Below are 17,180 nucleotides of genomic sequence, written 5' to 3'. Positions count from 1 at the left end.
GAAACTAGAGTAGAGATATACAACACATTTTCACTGTTCTATCTAAATTAAATACATTACATACATTGTGTATGATTTTGAATGTGTTACAGGCCTGAAATAGTTAAAACTAATCTCCAGCTATTTTAACAGCAATAATGTTTTATTATTTTTGGATTCAATCATTATGTCTGTAGACTGAAAGTTGCAGCCAGATAAACCCCTCTCACATATTAATTTTAATAGGTCCAGTTCCTGAGATACTGGTTACACCCTTTGTTTTGATCCTGTCTGTTATATAATTTCCCTGCAAAGTCATGCAAACTGGTTTTCTTCAACAGACAATGGTTACCAAGTGTTTTAGTTTTTTAGACAGGGCTGTGATTCCTGAATTTGATACTGAAGGGGAATACAGAAATTAGATCCTGTATTTGTGTGACAATGCTGCTCTTTGCTATCATGTTCCATATACCACAAGCTGAGATGCAAATAGAAATCAGCTGCCCATGGTAGAACTGTGCTATGTAAACCAGGAAGGCCCTGGCTTGTATCAGCTGTGTGTATGGGGTTAGCTAATCTTGGCTACAGTTAGCCTCATTGTATTTCTCTGCAAAAGGGAACAGGATAGATTCTGGGATTCTTGCTGGAAATGGGAAGATTGGAGATTGGACTTGGTTGTGAAAGCACGCAAAGCTGAATAATGAAGGAATGTTAATTATCTTAGCTGTTGCCAAAAATCATAACTTGAACAAGGTTCCAGGAAGGCTGGCACACTGTAATACTGGATTGTCAAGACACAATCTAATTTTATTGCTGTATTTTCTTCTTTTAATGTTCTTTACACACGTCTACTTCCAACGTTTTCTGATGCTTACTATCCCCAGGTCTGGTGTCTGAGAGAAACCTTTTCATTAATTCTAATTAGCATTTGGTGGTCTCTGATGGGACTGAGAGGGATGAAGATGAAAAATTGATAAAATTTTGACAAAACTGATGCCTATAATGAACTTCTGAGTTGCTTGTTTAAAGCTTTGATCATTAAGCCTAGTCCACCATAGGCTAGTCTGCAGTAATCTAGGCCAGAAAGCTAGATCACATATGCTCGCCAGTTGCATACAAATTTGGCTTGGTGGTAGTGAAGGGGTGTTTTACAGATCTTTGACCAGTAGTGTGCCACAGGGATTGGTGCTATGTCTACTATTGTTTGATATGTATATTAAAAATGTATTTGGCATGATTAGTAAATTTGCAGATAACACCAAAATTGATGGCATGTTGGACAATGAAGAAGATTGTCTAAAGGTTACAACAGGATTGAGATCAACTTGGAAATTGGGCCAAAGAATGGCAGGTAGAGTTTAACTTGGATTGGCAGCAGGGGAGTGGGGTGGTGGTGGTGAGGAGTGTGAAGTGATGCATTTTGTGAAGTTAAACGAGGGCAGCACTTCCACAGTAAATGGCACGGCAGAGCGATCTACAAGTATAAGAATGTGGGTGCCACGGTAGTGTAGTGGTTAGCGTGACACTATTATACCTCAGGGCATCAGAGTTCAATTCCAGCGTCATCTGTAAGGAGTATGTATACGCTCCCTGTGGAATCTCCAAGTCCTCCAGTTTCCTCCCACAGTCCAAAGATGTACCAGTTAGTAGGTTAATTTTTCATTGTAAATTGTCCCATGATTAGGCTAAGATTACATCAGGGGATTGCTGGGCAGTTTAGGCTCAAAGGGCCTATCCCATGCTGTATTTCAATCAATCAATAAATAACTAACTAAATGTAGTGCCCTGAAAGTGGCAACAGTATTAAATCAGGTGGTGAGGAAGGTGTGTGGCACGTTTGCCTTCATCAGATATGTCACTGAGTGCAAGGGTTGGGACATTGTGTTACAGCTGTATGAGACTGCACCTGGAATATTTTCTGACGTTCTGGTCATGATACCACAGGAAGGATGTGATTATGCTGGAGGGGGTGCAGAAAAGATTCACAAGCAAGTTGCTGGGACTAGAAAGCTTAAAATTATTTAAAAAAACAAGATCTGGATGGGCTGTGACTTTTTTCCTGAAGTGAAGGAGGCTCTGTGGTGACATTATAGAGATTTACAAAATCATAGGGGTGGCACGGTAATATAGCAGTTAGCATTGCACTATTACAGCACCGGCAACCTGGGTTAATTTCTGCCACTGTCTGAAAGGAGTTTGTATGTTGTCCCCACACCCCCCCCCCCCCCCCCCCGCCCCCATGACTGCTTGGGTTTCCTCCGGGTGCTCTGGTTTCCTTCCACAAAGATATACGGGTTAGTAGCTTAATTGGTCACATTGATGTTATTTTGTTTGGCACGGGCTTGTTAGGCTAGAAGAGCCTGTTACTGTTTTGTATTAAATTTTTAAAAAATTGTCAGTTTCTTTTTTTCCCACAGTAGGTAGGGGAGACTAAAACTAGAAGGTATAGATTTAAGTTGAGAGTGGAAGATCTAAGTGAGACCAGAAAGGCAAGTTTTTCCACAGAGAGTGGTGGGTATATGGAACGAGCTGCCAGAGGAATCTGTAGAGATCGGTACAATTACAGTGTTTAAAAGACATTTGGACAGATACATCAAATACGAATGACATATCCCTCCCATCCATCCAGCAATCTTTTTGACTCCCTACCATCAGGCAGGAAGTACTGCAGCTTTAGGGCAAGGACTGTTCGGATGGGAAACAGCTTCTTCCCCAGGCAGGAGACTACTGAACTTCTTGCCACCACCCAGGTCTCATCGCATATGAAGTGTCAGTAGCATACACTATTCACTTTTTAAAGTTGTGCCCTGAATGCACCTTATTATTTGTTGACTTATTGTGTTGGGTGCCTGGAATGCATGGCCAGCGAAGGTGGTGGAGGCGGATACAGTAGGGTCTTTTAACAGACTCTTAGGTAGGTACATGGAGCTTAGAAAAATAGAGGGCTATGTGGTAGGGAGATTCTAGGCAGTCTCTAGAGTAGGTTACATGGTCGGCACAATATTGTGGGCCGAAGGTCCTGTAATGTGCTGTAGATTTTCTATGTTTCTACGTTATAAGACATAGGAGCAGAATTAGGCCATGCAGCCCATCGCTTCTGCTCTGCCATTCCATCATGGATTACTTAATATCCCTCTCAACTCCATTCTCCTGCTTTCTCCCTTCTCCCCATAACATTTGACACTCTGACTAATCAAGAACCTATCGACCTCCACTTTAAATCTACCCAATGACTTGGCCTCCACAGCCATTGTGTGAGTTATATGTATTGTGTTGTTCACCTTGGTCCATAGGAACATTGTTTTGTTTGGCGGTATACATGTCTTTGGTTGAATGGCAATAAACTTGAACTTGATTTGGAGGGCTGGGCCAAATGCAACAAATTGGACTAGCTCAAGAAGACACCTTTATCGGCATGACAATTTTGGCTGAAAGGCCTGTTTTAGTGCTGTTTAACACTTGGACTCTTTGACTTTATTTTGGGGAACATAACATTTTTGCTCATTATGTACAAAGTTTGTAGATTGCAGAGGTAACCAGGGAAAACCTAGCCTTAATTGTCCCATTAAATGAATGTTGAAGATGGAGAAAGATTTGTGAAACTGGATCATGGTAACTCAGTGGGTTTCAAATTAGTATCTGATGCAACAAACACTCTTCGGGGAGCGAATAATCTGATGTAAAATAATTTTAACTGGCAAATTTTCCTTTACCAGGAAACGGAGTATGGAGTGAAGAATATTGAATCATAAGACTGGGTAAGTACAACCTTTCACTTGGTTAAAACATATTTGAAAGCTCAATGGTGGCAGAATTCTGCAGGAAATAAAACAGTTTGGCAAGATTGTAATTTCAATTTTTTAAAAATATTTCTCAAATGTAACATCAATGAAACAAACATCTGGAATTAACATTTATTAAAAGGATGTAACTGTCAAAATCAGTGGAGTAGAACTCATAACCGTTTTCAAAATGCACTTAAATTAGTAATTTGTTTTAAAAATTTAGCCAAACGTGGCCCATGGTTAAGAGTTTAGGAACATTGCAATCTAGTAACAGTTTTGTTTATAATATTTACGCTGTGGATTCCCTGAAGTTTGTGATTTAACAATAGGCTTTTGTTCTTGCCTTGTTTCTCACTGCATTTTGTTAAATGGCATGTTTTCTGTGATGATTACAGCATGTGATACATTTGTCAAGTGATAATCACATGGAAAGGCGGTGTGTGTTGTTTTTTTCTTGGAATGGTTGGTTTTTACATCGTTTTTCATCAAGGGGAATCCTTACCATACACAAGGACAAAGGAGGTATTAATTGGATACAAAATTGGGATATTGGTTTGATTTGTTAACCTTGTATTTTGTACATAGGGAATAGAAATTAGAAGATTAGAAATTTAGGCTGGATTATGCTGCAAGCATTCCTGTTTGTGCTAATAGAACACATAGAAACATAGAAAACCTACAGCACAATATGGGCCCTTCGGCCCATAAAGTTGTGCTGAACATGTCCCTACCTTAGAAATTACTAGGCTTCCCCATAGCCCTCTATTTTTCTAAGCTCCATGTACCTATCCAAAAGTCTCTTAAAAGACCCTATCGAATCCGCCTCCACCACCGTTGCTGGCAGTCCATTCCACACACTCACCACTCTCTGAGTAAAAAAAACTTACCCCTGACATCTCCTCTGTACCTACTCCCCAGCATCTTAAACCTGTGTCCTCTTGTGGCAACCATTTCAGCCCTGGGAAAAAGCCTCTGACTATCCACACAATCAATGCCTCTCATTGTCTTATACACCTCTATCAGGTCACCTCTTATCCTCCGTCACTCCAAGGAGAAAAGGCTGAGATCACTCAACCTGTTTTCATAGGGCATGCTCCCCAATCCAGGCAGCATCCTTATGAATCTCCTCTGCACCCTTTCTATGGCTTCCACATCCTTCCTGCAGTGAGGTAACCAGAACTGAGCACAGTACTCCAAGTGGGGTCTGACCAGGGTCCTATATAGCTGCCACATTACCTCTCGGCTTCTAAATTCAATTCCACGATTAATGAAGGCCAACACACCGTATGCCTTCTTAACCACAGAGTTAACCTGGTGCAGCTGCTTTGAGTGTCCTATGGATTCTGACCCCAAGATCCCTCTGATCCTTCACTCTGCCAAGAGTCTTAGCATTAGTAATGTATTCTGCTTTATTTGACCTACCAAAATGAAGTACTTCACACTTATCTGGGTTGAACTCCATCTGCCACTTCTCAGCCCAGTTTTGCATCCTATCAATGTCCTGCTGTAACCTCTGACAGCCCTCCACACTATCCACAACACCTCCAACCTTTGTGTCATCAGCAAACTTACTAACCCATCCCTCCACTTCCTCATCCAGATCATTTATAAAAATCACAAAGAGTAAGGGTCCTAGAACAGAACCCTGAGGTACACCACTGGTGACTGACCTCCATGCGAATATGACCCGTCTACAACCACTCTTTGCCTTCTGTGGGCAAACCAGTTTTGGATTCACAAAGCAATGTCCCCTTGGATCCCATGCCTCCTTACTTTCTCAATAATGGGGAAATGCCCAGCATATCGGGCAGCATCAATGGAGAGAGTTTTAATAGATGGCCTTTCATTACGTTGTTCTTTGCACTGCATCTATTTCAAATGTTAGCACCTCATGCAAGTAGTGCTAGATTATTTCATTTGTTTAAGGTATGCAGCTTTTTAAATCCTAAGTATGTAAAGTACTGCCGTGTAAGTAACTTTAATTGAATATATTTTCCTTTTTCATGAACATTTGCAAAAGTGAGTGCAGTCCTAAAGCAATAAAATTTGATCTGTGCTCAGGTATCCTTCCTACTACTGTTTAGAAGCATGTGCCCAACATTGCCCGAAATAGGACAGCAGTGAGTTGTTAGCTATTTTGCACTCAATTATGCCTAAATCATGTTTTTTTGCAGCCGACCTTGAGGTGTTCAGTTTTCCCACAAAGGTCGTTTTCACTCTTACAGCCTAGGTGTGAAATCGCAAGAGTACAGTGGTTTACCGAGCTTTGTCCACCACTGAGAGTTGAACCTTTAACCACAGGAGAGCAAAGTAACGCATAATTAAAGTTTTTGAATCTCTATGTATGAAGTTTTAACTGAATATGCAGTTTTCTGGTACTTGTGCTCTTCTATTTACAGTCGGCCCTCCGTATCCGCGGGTTCTACATCCGCAGATTCAACCAACCACGGATCAAAAATATTCGAAAAAAAATTCCAGAAAGTTCCAAAAAGCAAAACTTGAATTTGTCGTGCGCTGAGCACGACACTGAATCCACGCAAATGAAGTGATGTGTAGGCATACCCTGCTGTAGCTTCTCGCCATTTCACAGATCCTCAGTCTCTCTCCAGCACTCGTTGTTTATTGTTCGCCTCGCATCTCGTTCATTCGCTCCTTGTTTTGTGAGCGAGAGGAAGGAGTTTAAGGCTAGTAAGGGATGTCTGGCTAGTTATGTAAAGCGCTACAGCCTCAAGAACTTAAAGATCACGGGAGAATCGGGATTGGCTGACGCCGAGGCGGCATCAGCGTTCCCAGAAGAGCTACGATGGTTGCGTCCGTACTGAACATGTACAGACCTTTTATTCTTGTCATTATTCCCTAAACAATACAGTATAACAACTATTTACACAGTATTTACATTGTATTAGGTATTAGATGATTTAAAGTATACGGGAGGATGTGCGTAGGTTATATGCAAGTACTACGCCATTTTATATAAGGGACTTGGGTATCCGCGGGGGGTCCTGGAACCAATCCCCCGCAGATACTGAGGGATGACTGTATTTACTAACACAGAAACACGAGCAACATGCACAGAATTTCAGAGTTCGGAGTTCAGTTCTGACACAGTCTGTTAATAAAAAAAAGTTTGTATGAACTTCCTGTGGGCATGTGGGATTCCTCTGGGTGCTCTGGTATCCTCTCACGGATTGGTCATTGTAAATTGTCCTGTGATTAGTCCAGAGTTAAATAAGTGGGTTGCTGGGTGGTGTGACTTGTTGGGCTGGAAGGACCTGTTCCGCCCTGTATCCCTAAATAATAAATAAATAAATACAGTTTAGCAGGCTGTGCAGCATCTATGGAGGGGAATAAACAGTCAGTGTTTTATATTTTAATTTTTAAATTGTCAAGCCATGCCACCCAGCAATCCCCGATTTAATCCTAGCCTAATCATGGGTCAGTTTCTAATGACCAATTAACCTCCCAATTGGTAAGTCTGTGGGAGGAAACCAGAGCACCTGGAGAAAACCCATGTAGTCACAGGAAGAACATATGAACTCCTTAAAAGCTGTGGCAGCAATTGAACCCAGGTTGCCTGGACTGTAAAGCATTGAGCTAACCACTATGCTACTGTGCTGCCCTAGTTTTGGGCTGAGACCCTTCATTGGGACCAGAAAAGAAGGGGGGTGGAAGCCAGAATAAGGAGGGGAGAGGGAAAGGAGTACAAGCTGGCAGGTAGTAGGTGAGACCAGGTGAGGGAGAAGGTGGTTGGTTGGGGGAAGTGTCTCAGTCCAAAATATCGGCTGTTTATTCCCCTCCATGGATGCTGCCTGACTTGCTATTTATTTACTGCTTGTTTAAAAATTAAATTCTGTTGACATCAATGTGATTTGAAGCTTCACAAACAGACTGCTAAGTATGCTTGAGTACTTTTGACCACACTCCAGAATGAGAATAGCCCAGCTACAGAAGTCTGTAGTGTTCATGTGATGCTTCCGTTTGCCACATTCTGAAGCCAAGCACCAGGACAGTGTCAACTCATGCATTGAAGCAAAAGAGAAAATGGGCCTTGCAGTTAATACCCCCAAGATAAAGGTCCCCTACCAGTCTGCCCAGCTGCACCATAGTGCCCAGTAAAAATGAAGGTTCCTGCATTGAAATGTTGAGATTTTCCTAGTTTAGGTTGTTATCAGTGATTAAATTCACCATCCTCTTCAGTGCTCCAAGGTTGTAATCAATGCATTGTTTCTGGTGCCACAAGCAGCGAGTATATAGGAATAACAGGATATGTCACATAAATGTGTGGCTAAAGGAATGGCACAGGAGGATGGCCTTCAGGTTCATGGATCATTGGGAGTGATTTTAAGGAAGATGTGACCTGTCTAAGCAGGTTGTACCTTAACCAAAGTGGGATCAGCGTCCTTGCTGGGAGGTGTGAGTGCACTGTTGGAGAAAGTTTAAACTAAGTTGGCAAGAGAAAGGGCCTTGGTAGATGGAGAGGTACAGTCACCTAGAGGAGAAATAGTTAATAAGTCCAGTAGGCAGAATAACCAAGTAAGGAAATTCAAAGATAAATTGCATCTATTTTAATGCAAGTAGAATGACTTCAGAAGTTTTTATTTATACGGAGGGGTATGATATCATGGTCATATCTGAGACATAGAACAAAGTACAGGGACAGGCACTTTGGCCCATAATATTGTGCTGAACTAATTAAATTAATGATCAAGTGCCCAACTAACCTAAACCCCTCTGCCTACACAATATCCATATCCTTCCATTTCATGCACACATCTGTGTCTATGCAATAAATGCCTCTATTGTATTTGCCTCCACTACCACCCCAGGCAGTGCATTCCAGGCATCCATAACTCTGTTTTTTAAAAAAAAAAGAAAGAAAATTACTCTGCACATCTCCTTTGAACTTCCCCTCTCACCTTAAATGCATACCCTCTGGTATTAGATATTTCAACCCTGAGAAAAAGATACTGTCTGTCAACTCTGTCTATGCCTCTCATAAATCTTATAAACCTCTATCAGATCTCCCCTCCGTCTCCACTGTTCAAAAGAACAACCCTGGTTTGTCCAACCTCTCCTTATAGCATGTCCTCTAATCCAGAGCGCATCCTGTTAAACAACTTCTGCACCCTTTTCAAAGCCACCCTCCCTTAAGTGGGGCAACCCTTTATATTGTTGGCTCTTCGATAGACATGGTCGAAGGATGGGTATTACTGGCAACTCAGTAACCCAGGGTATAGAATTTTCAGCAAGATAACAGAAGAGGGAGTATTACACTGTGTAAGTAGAGATTAGAAACAATTAAGGTGTTGTCACTTTGGGGTGTATTACAAATCTTCCAACAGTTAAAAGGAGAAGGAGGAACAGATAGGTAGGCAAATATCAGAGGCACAATAAAAATAGGGTTATTGTACTAGGGATTTCAACTTATCAAGTATCAGCTGGGATTGCCTCAGCATTAAAGCCTTGAGGTGCGTTCTTGAGAAATGCAGCTGGTCAAGTGGAGGGGAGTATCAGTAAGCGATTATTTTGGAGATGGTTATAATTCTGTATATTTTAAATTGGTTACAGAAAAGGGTAGGGATGTATCAATAATAAAGGTCTTAAATTTGGGTAAAGCCAATTTCATTAACATAAAGTTGGACCTGGCAAAGGTGGATTGGGAACATCTATGTCTGCACAACAGGATGTATTCAAAAGAGAAATAACAAAATTTCAAGTCGAACACATTCCTGTAAGGGCAAAAGCCAGGGATAACAAGTATCAGGAACCCCAGATATTGAAGACTGTATAAAGAGATAAAAGGAAGCATATGGTAGATATAGGGAGCTAATGACTGAGGAGGCCTGTTAACAGTGTAATAAGTGCAGGGAGGTGCCTTTTTTTTAAAAAAAAGGAAACTTGGGGAGGTTGAGATTGGTCAGATAAGATTTAGGTAAATATGATGGTGTTCAATAAGATTGAAGTATATAAAATAATGAGGGGTATAGATTAGAGAGACCGCAGGAAACTGTTCCTCATACCTGAGGTGATAAGGGGTAACATCCAATCTGATGGTATGAACATTAATTTCTCCAACTTCTGGTAATTTCACCCCCCTCTTCTCTTTTTCCATTCCTCTTTCTGGTTACCCTCTTATCCCTTCTCCAACATGTTCATCACCTCCTCATTCCCTTTCTCCCATGTTCTATTGGCCTCTCCCATCAGGTTCTACCTTCTTCAGCCCTTTAATTCTTCCACATGTCACCTCCCAGCTTCTTATTTCAACATTCCACCCATCCACCCACCCAACTTCCCAATTACCTGGTTTCACCTCGCTCTTGCCAGTTTGTACGCCTTTCCCGCCTTCTTATTTTGGCTTCTACCACTTCCTTTTCAGTCCTGATGAAGGATCTTGGCCTGAAACTTAACTTAGTTCCCCTCCAAGAAACACTTGCTGTGTTTCTCCAGCAGTTTGTGCGTGATGCTCAAGATTTCCAGCATCTGTAGAATCTCTTCTGTTTAATTTCAGTAGAAGAGTTTGAAGGTGCCTTGTAGGCCTGATCAGTCATCTCAGAACCCATAAAATCACAATGAAAACAAGTTATCCTGGAACCCAAAGGTCTGTTTAAGAAGACAGACTAATTATTCCTTTGAATACGATGTTGTAAGTTGTAACACATAAAAACAGAACTCAAAATGTTACTTGACAAAATTTTAAATTAATTTTTGATTTTTTTTGGTGCTGCCATGTCACAATGAAGTATTTGAATAGATCAATTGTAATAAAAATATTCTTTAAATGAATTTCCACAATTGAAATATCTATGTTTACACTAAAACAGTGGTGAACTTTGTGCATACACACAGCTGTTGTTTAACAAACAGCTTTGGAGAGGGGAAAATGCGAAATGATAGGAGAAGACCGGAGGGGGTGGGGTGAAGCTGAGAGCCGGAAAGGTGATAGGCAAAAGGGATACAGAGCTGGAAAAGGGAAAGGATCATGGGACGGGAGGCCTAGGGAGAAAGAAAAGGGGAGGGGAACACCAGAGGGAGATGGAGAACAGGCAGAGTGATGGGCAGAACGAGAGAGAAAAAAAAGAGGGGGAAAAAGGAGGGAGGAGCTTCCAGTAGAAGTGGTAGAGGCAGGTTCGGTATGGAGGGTTATGGGCTGAGTGTGGGTCAGTGGGACTAGGTGAGAGTAAGCATTCGGCACGGACTAGAAGGGCCAAGATGGCCTGTTTCCATGCTGTAATTGTTATATGGTTATATAGCTACATGCATTCTGGAGTTGTTGCCCAGTGTGTTTTAATTCTAATTGAGGAGGGCTTGGTTAACACTTGCTGAAGTTCTTGCAAAGCCTATTCCTTATGTGCTAGCCATTGGAGCAAGAACTGAGGTCCAACACTTGAACATTCTTTTCAGCTCATATTTTAGTGTTTTTTTTTCTCTGCCTCTACCTTCACTCCTTTCCTGAATGTAATAACTCTTGCTATGTTGACACATTTTTCAACTATTGTGGTACTGCAGTTAGAAAGTCTCTTCTTGATGCATCGCACATGCACTTTGTACAGCTATCACATTGAAACAAAGACTTTGTTGTTTTAGATACTGTTTGATCCCTTCAGCGTCCATGTTTGAAGCAACCTTACTGCACAGGCATCATTATTTGTGAGCAGGGAAGGCAACCAGATTTTTGCTTGATTCTTTTAATATTTGGGCTGAAGAGGCTTCCGTGGGGCAGTGGGCCAATGGAACTGATGCAAGTTGGGGGAATTTCAATGTAGGATGGTGTAAGGGATTAAGGACATGATAATATACACAAGGACAATGAACTCTGTTAAATTGCAGAATTAGAATCATTATCACTGACAGAGGTCATGAAATTTGTCACTTTATGGCAGTAGACATAAAAATATAAAGTGTAAGCTAAATAAATAAGGCAAAAAGTGAATAATGAGGAAGTGTTCATGGACTATTCAGAAATCTGATAGTGGAGGGGAAGAAGCTGTTCTTCAAATGTTCTTCAGGTTCCTGTCACACCTCCTTCATGGTTATTCCTTAAGGAGGTTATGTCCCAGATGGTGAAAATTTTTAATGATGGATGCCACCTTCTGGAGGCACTGCTTCTTGAAGATGGCCTTGACAGTGGGGAGAGTTGTATCTGTGGTGGAGCTGGCTGAGTCTACACCCCTCTGCAACCTCTTATAAATCTGTGCATTGTTCCATCAGAAACTAGGCAGAATGCTCTGCACTATTCTTTGTGATTACAAGATATGAAGATTGTGAATGTAAGATGCAGAAGTGCTTGATCTTGAAGTTGAGGATGTCTCTCAATTACTTTACTTTAATATTGATACTGTATGATCTTGCCAGGCAACTCTTGGGCAAGAAGCCCTCTTGGTTCCTTCGCAATCCAGTATGTTAGTACTTGTTGAGAGAGAAGAGCAGTTGTCTTCTATTCAGTTATTGTTAAATTCAAGCTGTTCCATTTTTTGTGAATTCAGCATAATTTTGACTGGCTGTGGCAGGATGTTTATATGAAAAATGTAATTCCCTGAAGATCTTTATCAGAATTGGCTAATTTTGTAAAGCAAATAAACCTAAGCATAACTTCATTTTTGAAGTCAGGATCATATTAAAAGCATTTCCGCAAGCACACTTATGTCACTGAGGCCATTTCCTTTTGACTCTTAGTGGCTTAACCAGAGAGGAGGTGTCAGAGTTTGCATGGATAGATGAAAAAAATGAAGCTAGATTTGGTAACAGGCTTGCTTTAGCTCCTGTTGAAAAATGTACAATTGTCATTGTAATCTGTTTCCACGGCGATTTGTTTGTTCAGTTTCCAAAGATACGTTATCTGCAGTACTTAATCACTTGCTGGTAATATAATCTGGTTCCTTCTGAACAATTAAACTGGTCATAGAGCACTGGTCCATTTGTAACGGAATTAAGGAACCATTTAAGAGCTACAAAAATACTGTTGTTCAAGGAAACTTTAGTCATGGATGGCAGATAGATGACCATTAACCATTAAAGCTGATACAGAGTAGGGTCAGGCAGATCACTGAAGTTTCTTTCCTGGTTAATTCCCAGGCCATTAACTACAGCGGCAAAGCAATTGGAATGAGCAACTCTAAATGAAAATGGCAACATTTAGCAGTGGTGACTTCTTCCATGATTATCTGTTGGATTGTGTATTCTTCTGGATGTTGCATACAAACATAGTTTGATTGAATCTGTGTTATGATGTCCATATAAATAGGCAGCATGTTTTATGCTGCTGAATACATGTTAATGCTACATTATTGGAAACAGACATGAAGATTGTCTAATTTGGACAAGGTTAGCAATTGGCACCTTTCCATAATAAAAGAATTTGTGTTTCCCATTATATTCATTACCAGAGACATTTCTAGTTTGATAAGTGACATTGTAATACACTTTCATACATCTGTAAAATTGTTACTTTGATGGAAATATTCTTGCTAGTACTGAAGTTTAATTTCCAAATGACTATGTATCCCTGCTAATAAGTAAACAGATTTCAACTGCAATATTTGAAGATTTCAGAGCCAGCACAGAAATAATTGGCCAACAGCCTGTTATGCTTGTGATTTTATGATGTTCTCCCTAATCTGTCTAATGTGTGGATGCTGTGCTTCAAGATGCCATACTTTGTTGCAAATAAAACTTTTTTTAAATGGCATTTGCTCCTGACTGGCAGGTAAGAATCAAATGATGGGCTCCAAGTGTTCTCTGACAAAGCACTTTGCTAACTTTGAACTTTGTCTTATTGAATAAACATTAAGCATTGACCTGGGAGAAGCAATGCATCTTAATAATTGAACTCCAGAATCCAGGAATTGCTGGGTGAGACATCTCCACTTGGACAACTGAGATCATCAATACCGTGCACTCCTCTTGCCTGCAACTGAAGCGATGGCCTTGTTGGTCAAGACCATTCTGGAGCAGAGTTGGCCGGGGCCTTGAATAATATAATTTGATGATAAGGATAACTCTGACAATGTCCACTTCAAAGTTCCTGTGAAGAACTCTGGCAACAAAGTCCTGCCTCCAGTTTTTCTTTTTACCAAAGCTGTCAGAAAACTAAAAGAATTACAGTAATTGCATAATTTATATATATATATATATATATATAAAGGAACTTGTGCTTTCATTTCTTCCTCACAGCTACACAATTTCGGTTGTTAAATATGGGCTTGTAGATCAACCTTTTGCGAATTCTGGAGCAGGTCATTGTGTAAATGCCAGGGAAATCCAGCAAATTCTTGCTCTCTGCGAAGATCTGAGTGTTATAGCACAGCCTGGAAGTCATTGGCAGCACATGCGGGGCTTTTGTGTTTGAATGAGAGTTCAGAGGTTGACAACAGCTATGAGGATAAATGCCAGTAGTTCCTTATGGAGCCGCTGGATGAACACTAAAATCCAGGCTAGTTGGACATTTTTACTAAGTCAGCTATGGTTGTTACAGTGGCACAACTCTGGCCTCACAATGCCAGAGAGATCAGTTGCCTCAATTTTCTCTAGGGTTTAGGTAGATGTTGGAATCTATTTCTTGTAAATAGATTCTTGTAAACATAATTTATGTTTAAAATATACTTTTCTTGTGAACACTGCTTATCTGATGCTGTGTGCCCATGATGCTGCTGCAAGTAAATTTTCATTGCACCTGTGTAGATATGTACTTGTGCATATGATAATAAACTCAACTTTGACTATGAGAATATGGAGAGAACAAATATGGGTGATGGTCAGCTTAGACTCAGTGGGCTGAATGACCTATCTCCTGCTATTTGTCTCTATGACGACAGCAACATTTCATCTATTAGTAATATTTTAAAGGTCAATGTTTTGGGGAACATTTGGCAACTGTTATAGTGCACCTTGTTTGCCAAAAGAGGTTACTTTATCCATTTGTATAGGGTTCAAGATAGATGTGAATAAAAGAGCAACAAATGAAGAATTTATTATGAGCAAAATTATGCCAGTGAAATTGCAGAAAATAAAAAAGACAATGAAAATGTTCAGTAAAAATTGTCTGGCAATTTTTCTTCATGAATTTTAGCTCATGAAAATAAGGTGTTTAGTGTATTAAAATCCAAGAAAATGACCCATTTAACAATTTTGACTGGAAAATTCTCTCTAATCTCTCGGTATCTTTTTGGAGATGACCATTTTCACTGGCTTATTGCATTTTGAGATGAAGATGAATAACAGATGCCTTTGCCTGTATTTCCAATGTTATGTGTACTGGAATCTTCTAGCATTTATGGATTTTATCTACAGCCACTTGATGCATGTTTTTCCTGACAGTTACACAACCTTTACTCTTCCAAACTGACACAAAATTTGCATGGTATAAACTGTTGAAATGCTTTTGGAATAACTTTTCACAGGAAAACAATCTTAAAATATTATCAAGAGAGAAAAGTTGGCTGAGAGAGGAAAAATGATGGATAGAGGCCAGTCATTCCAGGACATACTTTTTAATTGTTTAAAGTGGAAACTCTAAAGATTGGTCATGTTGGATTAATTTATTTTCCTCACTTAAAAATGTTATTTTTTTCCTTGAGCAATAATAGTAATTGAGTTTGCTTTTCCCAACCAGCTGTTGCATGAATTTAGGCTAATTTTTCATTTTGGAGAGAGTAGCTAACTTTTATTTGTATGTAGAGCCCATTGATGGATAACATCATGCTGAGGTCCTCTGGTATTGTACTAGGGGTTGATCTGATGAGACACAACCTAATTGATTTCAATGGAGATTTTGTAGGTCATTGCATGGGGTGGCAAAGGGGAAAGCAAGTTACTTCAGAATTACTTTGCTTTGTATTAATGTTTTTGTGATTTGAGTATTTTTAATCAATTTTTATTTCCAATTTTAATCATTTTTAAATGTCCTTAATTTCCAAAGTGAGAAATACAGTGATAGCTTTCATAGCTGGCAAGGCAGCTCTCCCAGCTGTGCTGGCTTTTTATAATAAAGATTACCTTTCCATGTCAAATGTACATCAAAACATTGAAATATACAGTGAAATGCATTGCTTGCTTCAATGATCAGCACAGTCCAAGGATGTGCTGGGAGCAGCCTGGCACCAACATAGCATGTCCACAACTTACTAACCCATACATCTTAGGGATGTGGGTGGAAGCTAGAGCACCCAGAGGAAACCCATGCAGTCATGGGGAGAAGATACAAATTCTTTACAGAAAGTGGTGAGAAGTGAACACCAATCACTGGCACTGTGAAGTGTCAGGGTTTAGAAAAGAGCAAAATAAGCATAGACCTAATTTTTATTATAGGTTTCACAATCAGTTCAGTTGTTCGTCTGTCACACAGCCTCTTGTATTTTTTTCCTCTCTGGACATGCAGATTATTGTTCCAGACATTTGGACACTGAGCTAGCATGCACACTTATAGTTATGCAATCAATGTATAACTTAATGAACACTTCTGTACTATCCTCCAATCTGCATCAGTCTTGGTAGCCACCAACCTGATGGCATGAACATTGATTTCTCCAACCACTCCCCTCTGTGGCCCACTCCCTTGCTGCCGGCAGTTTTCTCTCATCTCTGTGGCCTTGTTACCCTTTCTCTTTCCCCTACCCCATGACCTGCCCATCATCTTTACTTTCCTCCCTCTGGCACCTGCCTCCTTTCCTGGTGTACTGTTTTTCCCTATCCAGGTTCCTCTTTCTTCAGCCCTTTGTCTTTTCCACCTATCACTCCCAGCTTCTCACATTGATCCCCCCTCTTCCCCCCACTCTTATTCTGCCTTCTGCCCTCTTTTCCAGTCCTGATGAAGGGTTTAGCCTGACATTTGCCTGTTCATTTTCCTCTCCAGATGCTGCCTGACCCACTGAGTTCCTCCAGCATTTTGTGCTTTTTTGAAAAAAATATCATATAACCATATAACAATCACAGCACGGAAACAGGCCATTCCGGCCCTCCTAGTCCGTGCCGAACTCTTAATCTCACCTAGTCCCACCTACCCGCACTCAGCCCATAACCCTCCACTCCTTTCCTGTCCATATACCTATCCAATTTTACCTTAAATGACACAACTGAACTGGCCTCTACTACTTCTACAGGAAGCTCATTCCACACAGCTATCACTCTCTGAGTAAAGAAATACCCCCTCGTGTTTCCCTTAAACTTTTGCCCCCTAACTCTCAAATCATGTCCTCATGTTTGAATCTCCCCTACTCTCAATGGAAACAGCCTATTCACGTCAACTCTATCTATCCCTCTCAACATTTTAAATACCTCGATCAAATCCCCCCTCAACCTTCTACGCTCCAATGAATAGAGACCTAACTTGTTCAACCTTTCTCTGTATCGTTAGGCAGTAGAATAATCCTGCTACACTGCAAATTGTTCCTGTGGTTGGAATAAACAATTCTTCTGAACCTT

At 40.5% G+C, this 17,180-nt stretch overlaps 1 long non-coding RNA gene across 1 annotated transcript in view; it reads left to right on the top strand.

The window, feature by feature from the left end:
• LOC140741334 (uncharacterized) overlaps positions 1 to 10,547 on the top strand; it is a 151,686-nt gene extending 141,139 nt beyond the window's left edge. The window contains exons 3-4 of the long non-coding RNA XR_012102050.1: positions 3,696 to 3,737; positions 6,164 to 10,547. This is a non-coding gene — a long non-coding RNA (uncharacterized lncRNA). The remainder of the gene's footprint in view (positions 1 to 3,695; positions 3,738 to 6,163) is intronic.
• Positions 10,548 to 17,180: the final 6,633 nt, after the last annotated feature.

This window comes from Hemitrygon akajei, chromosome 18 (genome assembly GCF_048418815.1).
Source record: "Hemitrygon akajei chromosome 18, sHemAka1.3, whole genome shotgun sequence".
NCBI lineage: Eukaryota > Metazoa > Chordata > Chondrichthyes > Myliobatiformes > Dasyatidae > Hemitrygon > Hemitrygon akajei.
Note: the sequence above shows the minus strand (reverse complement) of the source record. Positions and strands in the feature narration are given on the sequence as shown.